Source organism: Mustelus asterias, unplaced genomic scaffold (assembly GCF_964213995.1).
Source record: "Mustelus asterias unplaced genomic scaffold, sMusAst1.hap1.1 HAP1_SCAFFOLD_310, whole genome shotgun sequence".
Lineage (NCBI taxonomy): Eukaryota > Metazoa > Chordata > Chondrichthyes > Carcharhiniformes > Triakidae > Mustelus > Mustelus asterias.
Window position 1 is genome coordinate 141,083 of NW_027590274.1, and position 9,053 is coordinate 150,135.

General features: G+C 43.6%; 2 non-coding genes across 2 annotated transcripts; one reads left to right on the forward strand and one right to left on the reverse strand.

Annotated features, from left to right (window-relative positions):
- trnai-uau (transfer RNA isoleucine (anticodon UAU)) lies at window positions 1–95 on the reverse strand. The gene is made up of 2 exons: window positions 58–95; window positions 1–36 (listed from the first exon to the last, which is right to left on the reverse strand). It is a non-coding gene; the product is annotated as a tRNA-Ile (tRNA).
- An 8,540-nt stretch (window positions 96–8,635) lies between these two features.
- On the forward strand, window positions 8,636–8,717 carry trnal-aag (transfer RNA leucine (anticodon AAG)). The gene has a single exon. It is a non-coding gene; the product is annotated as a tRNA-Leu (tRNA).
- The last annotated feature ends 336 nt before the right edge of the window (window positions 8,718–9,053 follow it).

Genomic DNA, 9,053 nt, shown 5'->3' on the forward strand with positions numbered 1-9,053 from the left:
TGCTGCAGGTGAGGCTCGAACTCACAACCTCGGCATAGCCCGTTGGCTGCACTGCTGTATAAGTACCGCGCGCTACCCGATTGCGCCACTGGAGCACTACGTTCTGCTTACTTGTGTCAGATTATTAAAGGCTGCAGCAGCGTTACCTCCGTTAATAACAGTTATTCGAGGCCACATTTCAGACAGGGAAAAAAATCCATCGCTGATGTTTTCCCCCCCGGCTCCACAGTGAGTGAGACAGGGAGAAGCAGCAGGATTATATCCCGCAGTCTCCAATCGCCAGCAGAAAGCGGCGATTGCAGCTTCAATCAGCGGGTTACTGCCCATTCCTGGGACACAAGGTCCAATTCCGTTCAAACCTCACCATAAACCGAACACAAGCTCAGCAAAATTCAAATTGATCATGTCCGGCTCACTGAACCTTCGAGTAGCATTTACACAACACCCGAGTGATTCACAAACAAAATTCACACCAACTTTCCAAAACTTTTCATTGAAACATTCCTCCATTTGGTTGAAAAACTGAGTGTTGTGGATCTGGAAATGAGCACCATGGGATTTGTGTTACGCAGTGACTTGTTTCCCATGGTTAGCCCTAGGTTTGCAATTCCATTTGTGTTATATATTGAAGCGAATCTTATATCAAAATTAGGAGAAAACAAGGGAAATATTAAATCTTGGAACAAATCGTGAGGGAAATGGATCAAAATATTTGGGAGGAGGTGCAGCTGAGAATGGTGTTATTGATGATTGAGTGGAAAGTATTGGATCGCTGGGCTCCCGGTTTTCAGTTCCCTTCCCTCCTGTTGAATTCCTCCCTGTGATAAGAGACATGGATTCATTTTACCTGCGCGTTCATATGAGAAAGGGAATAACCAACACACTACTGCAGTGCTGCGGGATCAACGGAACTAAAGAGACTTGTCTCGAATTGTAAACAGTGCGGTCATGCTGCAGTTCTGGAACTGGCTTTGCAGAAATAGAATTGTGGTCATTGACACACTAGTTTAGAATACATTTGACAGTTGTTACTGCAGTTTCTGTGGCGCAATTGGTCAGCGCGTTCGACTGATTAACCGAAAGGTTGGTGGTTCGAGGCCACCCAAGGACGGGATTTTACTATTTTCTCACCATCAGCATTCATCGGCAAACAGTTGCGTTGGCAATGAGTTTGTGGGCGTCAATAAAAATAGTTTTCAATTGTTACCGGCTGTACTGTTATCTCGTGTTACCAACATTATTTAATGACGATTGACTTCAAACATATTACATACAACATTATATACATGCTTCCATTATTCCATTAAACTTAAAAATTACAATCGAAACATGGACTTGTGGCTGAGCATTTGTTCCAATTCCATATCCCTGCTTCCATTCATTCCTGGATAGATCATAAATTTGTCTAACCCAGAGTGAAATATGTTCCATGATGGAGCATCAGAACCCTCGGGCTCGAGAATTCCGAAAATTCACGAGGCTTTGAGTGAAGCAAATTCTCCTCATCGCACTCCTAAATCATCAGCGCCTTATCCTGAGATTGTGTTCCCGTGTTTTAGATTCCTGGATCAGGAAAAAATAATGCCTCAGCTTTTCAATGGTACCTATTCTTTCTCGTGAAAGCTGTTGAGATTTTCCAGCATTTTCAGTTTTTGATTCAGATTCCAGCATCATCAGATTTTGCTTTTATTCTGTCTAAAATGCGGGGATCCAAACTGCGCACACTATTCCAAATGTGGTCTCAACAAAACCCTGAATTACTGGAGCAAGATACAAACACTTCAAAACTGAACTCCGTGCTCAAGGCTGGAAGGAGAGAGTGACAGTGGATAATTCGCACTGTGTACATTCCTGCAATCAGTAACTGTAATGTAATCAGTAACTGGATCAGGAAGATGAGATATCTGTGTCTCTTTGTACTGTCATCTCTAAACTCCATCTCCTCTTAATGCCGTGTGGCATACATTCGCTTTCCCTGCTTTCCAGTTAAAGCTCGGGTTCACCAACTGTCTGTGTCTTTATCAAGCAGCTAATTGACCCTGGGAGCTGGATAGCCAGAGGGAGCTGGGTGTGAGGCAGCGACAGAAACAGGAAGAGACGCGACATGACAGTGATCTTTCTGTCGATAGATCTGCCTCAGTCCTTCCCTCTCTCAATCGAACTATCCATTTCCCTCTTTTGTTTTTGTTCCTCCTATTCTCTCCCTGTCTGGGTGGAATCAAGTTTAATTGAATTGATTCCTGAAATGAGGCGGTTGTTGAGCTGGGGTTGATTTTAATGGCGGAGGAGACTCAATGGGACATGTGATCTAATCCAACTCCAATGATGCTGTTCACTGCCAATACTAGTTCCGACAGCAATGACTTCTGTTGGTGTCGTTGATAGGAAGTTTAAGGCACTAAAGTTAGGATAGCGATATTTGTGGAGGCGTGTGATCAAATTCTCCGAATGTCAGATTTTCACTTAAATTACTTTAAACGTTACGAACTTTGATTAAACATGTGATTATTAAAATTGAATGCAGTAGAATGTGTCATCATTCATTTTGATTAGAGAAACCAGCAGAGAGAATGTAAAGTGAGCAACTGACGGGCTTGTGGAACGAGTTTCGTTGCTCCACAAGTAAACCGGGCCTGCTTCAAGTCATGCATCGCAAAGTTTCTGTATTGCAGTGGTTACCACGTTTGCCTCACATGCGCACAGGTCCCCGGGTCAAAACTGAGCAAAAACATTTCGAAATGGGTTAATTTCAAATGATTCAGATTTATTCTTGCTTTTCACGAAACATTGATTGAACGGTTGAGGTCTTGTGGCATTTAAAATGGGAATCACTCAGTAAAGAGATTAAAAGGGAAGGTCTGTGATAGAGAGCATAACAGGATGGGTTAACTGACACAAGGAATGATGGATAAGGGCAACATTGGGTGGCTCCCAATATTTTTATACTTTGCTGCTTTTATGGGTGAACTCCAGCTCTCCATTCCTCCGGCAATTTCACCGCTCAAACTGAGGCTTTCTCCATCCCGCTTTGTTAATCCCACAGTTACTTCTTTCTGAATGTAAACTGCTTGCAATCAGTCGAAGTCAAATAGTTTTGTGCTTCATTCAGCGAGAAGTTTTCTTATCATTTAGCCCGATATTTTTATCCAGAAATGAGTGACATTTGTGCCAATGCAAACGGTTAATTCTGACACATTATCAACCAGATTTTACCTAGTGTCACCATCTCCATCGTCAGCGCTTTCCATCCTATCTCTGTCCTTCACTATCTGTGTTTCTTTTTGACCTTTTGTCCATGTGACATTTCCAACTCGGAAGCAAAACTACAAACCTCACTCCACCGTTTCTGGCAGAGCGGCTTTGGACCAGGAAGTATTACAGTTTGTTTATCAAAAACATTAAGTCTTAGTGCATCGCAGCCAGCCTGTGACCCCGAAAGCACCGAACACTAGCCACGAGACCAGCGGATGTAATTTTCCTGATTCTCGCAGTCACGGATTACAGGAATGTGCATAGTGCCAATTAAACACAGTCACCCACTCCTTCCAGTCTGTTAAGATATGAAATCGTTCATATTTTCACACTAGCTTCCAGTATGACCAAAGCAGAGCTGTGACAAGCTGATGTTGTTCAGAATTTTTACCAGTCAGGTTTATAACATTTCGATGCCAACATTCCTCGAACGTGGTGACCTACAGTGAAATTTAATGCAGTTGAAGATAGCTTATTGAAGATAGCTTACTCATTTTTTTCAGGAGGAACCAGCAAGGGCAAAGTAAATATGAATTGCTGTGGGTTTTTGATGGGATTGTGCATTGGGGCTGATATTTCACTCTGCTGTTCAAATTGGCACAGGTATTGAACGACCATTTTCAGCCTGCATCGGTGTGTTGCGTTCCGTGGTGTAATGGTGAGCACTCCGGACCCTGAATCCAGCAATCCGAGTTCAAAACTCGGCTTTAATTTGCAAATGCTGATGGTTGATTTGCTGAAGGGCATTTTGTTTAAATTTCTCACAAAGTACGAATCGAAAGGACAATTTGTCAGCAAGTTCAACTGCTATTACAATGCACATTGCTGAGCCTCTGGCGCCAGGTGCCTGCAACATCAGTGTTGTTCATCTTTTCGCTGCTCTTTAACTCCTCTGTTGAAAAAAAGAAACAGTTGGTGTCACACAATAACAATTCGACTGGAGTCTGGCAATTATTGAGCAAGTGTGTGCGTGCGTGTGTGTGTGTGTGTCTGTGTGCCTGTGTGTCTTTGTCTATGTGTGTGTGTGTGTGAGAGAGAAAGAGGGCGTTGGTGTGTGTGTGTGTGTGTGTTTTGGGATATAAGTCTTCCATCAGAATGCTGTTGATTCAATGGGTGACGGTTCACACTCTGGCCTCTCGCCTCCTAACTTTTGTTTAAATTGGGACAGGTAACAGAGTGAATTACACCTCTAGGTGGACACCAGCCCCACTGTCGCTTCCCCGACTCTCAGCGCTTTGTATTCTTGAGCAATCGTTCTCTGGGGCTGATGCAATGACGCCAAGAGAGTCATCCGCTGCAACAACTGCAACTTGCACATTGCTGAGTCTCTGGCGAAAGATCCCTGCATCAGCAATGTTTCTTTTCATCTTTCGCTGCTTTTCAAATCATCTGTTGAAAGAAAGGAGCAGTTGGTGTCACACAACAACAACAATTCGACTGGAGATTGGCAATTACTGCGCAAGTGTGTGTGTGTGTGCGTGCGTGTGTTTTGGGAGAAAGACCTAGTGTCATAGGTCAGAGTGCTATCATTTCCATGGCGTAAAGCTTCGCAATTTGGACTCTCGCCGTCCCACCTCTTGTTTAAATTGGGACAGATGAGTGAGTGAATGGCACACGTAGGTGGATCCCCGACAAAATATATATTGAATTAGTAACATCTTTTGAAATGATTAATCCTCATTATGTTTCATTTCATGTCAAACAGTGTGACACATCCTTGTATCTTATTATTTAAAACCTCAGCCCTTTGACGATGTAAACAGGTCAAGTTCAGTCAAAGAAAACGAATCCACATTGAACTAGAAAAAAAGACACTGAAGTTACTGCAAACCCCACCTCAAAACAGAAAATATTGGAAACAGCAGGTCAAACAGCGTCTATGGTGAGGGAAATCGAATGAATGGTTCGGGTCGCTGACGTTTTATCCAAACTGGAAGAAGTTAGATGTTTAATGGTTTGTGAGCAAATACAGAGTGAGGGAAAAGAGAGGGCGAGAACTCTATTTATGATCTTGTGATAGGATGTAAGGCTGGAGTGATTGAAGGACAATGAGGATGATTATTGTTCCCACTGACATAATCTTCCAGATCTTGCTTTAAAGCTTGCGCAAAATGAAAAGAAATTTGCTCTCTGAGTTAAGGACTAAACTCTTCGACTGCCCGGGAAGCAGAGATAGCTTTAACTCAGGAAGCAGTGACGGTGAGATTAGTAGGGCGGCATGGTGGGACAGTGGTCTGCACTGCTGCCTCACAGGGACTGGGACCCGAGTTAGATTCCCTGTTTGGGTCACTATCTGTGTGGAGTTTGCACGGTCTTCCAGTGGCTGCGTGGGCTTTCTCCCACAGTCGGAAAGATGTGCTGGTGAGGTGCACTGACCCGAGTGGGCGCTGGAGTGTGGCGGGACGGTGAATTTCATAGTAAATTGCAGTGCTAATGTAAGCCTTACTTATGACTAATAAAACAAAGCGGAATGGAGAAAGACTCAGTTTGGACGGTGACACTGCCAAGACTTCACCAACGAAAGCAGCAAACACAGCATAGCCCAGCGTGGGGCTCGAACCCACAACCCTGAGCTTAAGAGTCTCATACTCCACCAACTGACCTCGAGGGAGACATATCAGAACTGGCACTTAATATGCTAAAATGCGTGGAGACAAATATGGCTTTGCCATCTGGTGTCTCAGCTTGTTCTGATTACAATGTTTACAATTAATCAACCTACAGAATCCTTGAGGTTAGAATGCATTCCTCGCTATAATCAATAATTTCATTCACATCTTCCACTTCTTAGTTTCACCTCCTTCCAAAAATTGCAAACTTCTCTTACACCTTTCACCTTAACATTTTTGATCGAAATCCTCAAAACAGGTGGGGAAACAGCGTCTCAGTATGTCCGAAGTCAAACTGCCGCCCAATTTTCAGACTTTTCAATCTAATTAAGTGAATGTCCGCAAGCATTGTCACCTTTTGAAAATGTCTGGATTCTCTGTGAGTGTGTCGTGCGCACAAAAGCATTGCAGTGTGTGCTCAGGTTCTCAAATCATATCCCATGTGAACCAATGCCGCCATGGCACGGGAATAAAACCAACAAAATCCACGACCTACCCATTACAAAACAAGGATTTGAACCCGGGACCTTCAGCAAGCTTGTGGATTTTAACACCCAAAGTGAGAACGCCCCTAGACCAACAAGCTATCGGTACAAAAGTGCATCAACTAAATATATATTCTATTGCAATCTAAAAGCGGATCAGACATGTGCACTGAAATGTGGCAACGTTGGAAAAACTCAGGAAGTCAGACAGCGTCTGTGCATAGGGAAACAAAGATAAATATTCACCTCCATAACCTTTCATTAACATTGGGAATGTTTAGAGATGTTGGGAGTTCAAAACAAATGAAATCCAGCAGGGAGGAAACATAACAACATCTGGTCGGGTGGAAGCCTGGAGATAATGAATGAGGGAAACAGAGAATCACAGAATGATTATACCACAGGGTGAGACGATTACAACGTTACTTGCACGACTCACATGCAATGTGGGTGAAGGGGAACCAGAGGATGTACTGTGCATATATTTCAACAGAACCACAGTGATGAGGTTGGTGGGCTTGAAAATTGATCGTTACGCAAAGAAACATAGGAACGTAGGAATTGGGAGCAGATGTAGGCAAATTCAGCCCTTTGGTCCTGTTCCGCCATTCAATCAGATCATTGTTGACCTCTCTTTGATCTGAAATCTACCTCCCCACCTGTTCTCTTTACCCCTTTGATGCGTTTTTCTAAATCAGAAATATTTCTATCCCTTCTTGAAATCATTCAATGATTCAGGCTCCACCGCGCTATGGGGCAGCGAGTTCCACCAATTCACCGCCCTTTGCGAGAAGTAGTTCTTCCCCATCTCAGTTTTAAATCCACGGGCTCTCAATCTATACACGTGAGCTCTTGTCCTTGGTTGTCCCATAAGAAGAAGCTTTTGGTCTACCTTTTCTTTATCAATCCATTTAGAATTTTATATATCTCTATCAGATCCCCTCCTCATTCTTCTAAACTTTAGCATTTTGTGGGATCATTTCACCTCACTGTCAATTCCATGACCCAGCGAACTCAATCCGTGTTGTCATTGGCTGAAGGAGGCAATAATGTTGCCTCCTTCAGCCAATGAAGGCGAAACGTGTCACAAGTGAAAAAAGATCTGAGAGGAAAATAATGAGCAAAGGGACATGTGTGAAGTCAGTTTGAAAAACACAGTTCACCGGTTTCTGTGGTAGTCCAGTGGCTTGTGTTCAGCACTCTCCCTGTGATGTCTGGTTTCAATTCCCGATTTGGAAAAGAAGACTATTTGCTCTCAGCAAACCATTAATGATGATGTGATTTACTCTCTGATCGAAAGCAGATCTACTAGAATTAGCCGAGTGAGGTTTGCAAGTTTATATCAGAGCTGGAAATTTCACATGTGCCACAGTTCAAGAACAAACACAGAAAGAGGAGGACAGTGATAAGGTGCAAACATGAACAGACTGGGACCAGAGGGACACAAACGAATGGTCTAGTTGGGCACATGAGCGGCGCAGGCTTGGAGGGCCGAAGGGCCTGTTCCTGTGCTGTATTGTTCTTTGTTCTTTGTACTAACGATTGCGATGTTGTTGCAAGGTAAAATCTGTCTGGTCGTGAGCCAGATTTTACCGTTTATATTGACACTGAATTATGAAACGTTTTCCTCTGCATTGAAAAGCATTTGGAAATATTTCTGTCCGGTTTCGAACCGTCGGAAGCGAAAGCGATAATTGCACTGGAGTGTTTGTTATATGTTGTCATTGGCTGAACACATCACTGGTGTTGAAATAGAAGGCGCCATTTTGCAGGAGAAAGCTGTTTGTGGCGGAAGTGGCGTGAAAATTAAAGTAACAAAAGCAGCGTGGATAAATTAAATTCTAAAACACGCTGTAAGCTGCTGGCCTGGTTGTTAGAGTTTGACTCTTTCCCTGCTGTTTAGATTACTGGTCTGGAACTGAAGATTTATTGCTCTCATCCAAACTGTGAAAACTGTGAGTTATTTCCTGGATGAGGATATGGAATGTAATCTCGCCTCGTGCCCTGAAGTGCAGACCCTGAGCAAATTCACCAGGAGGTTCTCTTGTCATTTCTGGCAGGAAATTGGGAAGAGACGAGCTGAAGGTCAGTTTAAATGATGCCGGCCCTTCACTGCAGCTTATTGTGTTTCTGACGTGAGATGATTTCTGTTTGTTGCGCAGTTCAGGCTGACCTGATTCAGGGAAGGAGCAGGCTCAATCTTCCTGATGGCCTTTCCCACCTCCATTGCTTGTAATGAATTTCAGTAACATTATCATTAAATAGCATGATTGCGATGCCTTGAAATGTGGTAGTGTGGCCGAGCGGTCTAAGGCGCTGGATTAAGGCTCCAGTCTCTATGGGGGCCTGGGTTCGAATCCCACCGCTGCCAAAATGGATTTGAGTTTTGGTCCTTGCAGCTGCAGTCCAACAGCTCAGATCAAATCCCATGAGTGCGTCTGGTGTCGTTTTCGTCATGAACAACGAGCAGAGACATTACCAACTTTAAAAAGTTGCTGGGGTAACGCAGTGAAGGAGGAAATTTTCCAGAAAACCATATTTGTATCATCAAACATATTTTTATTGGACTAATTGGCACCACTCATAACGAGCCAACAATGCAGAGGGGCACCCCCGGATAGATATTCGATCGGGTCTCCCCCTGCATAGCTGAGAGACTCACGAATTTCAGAAACTACGGAAGATCCCTAATCTGCCTAGCAACAGC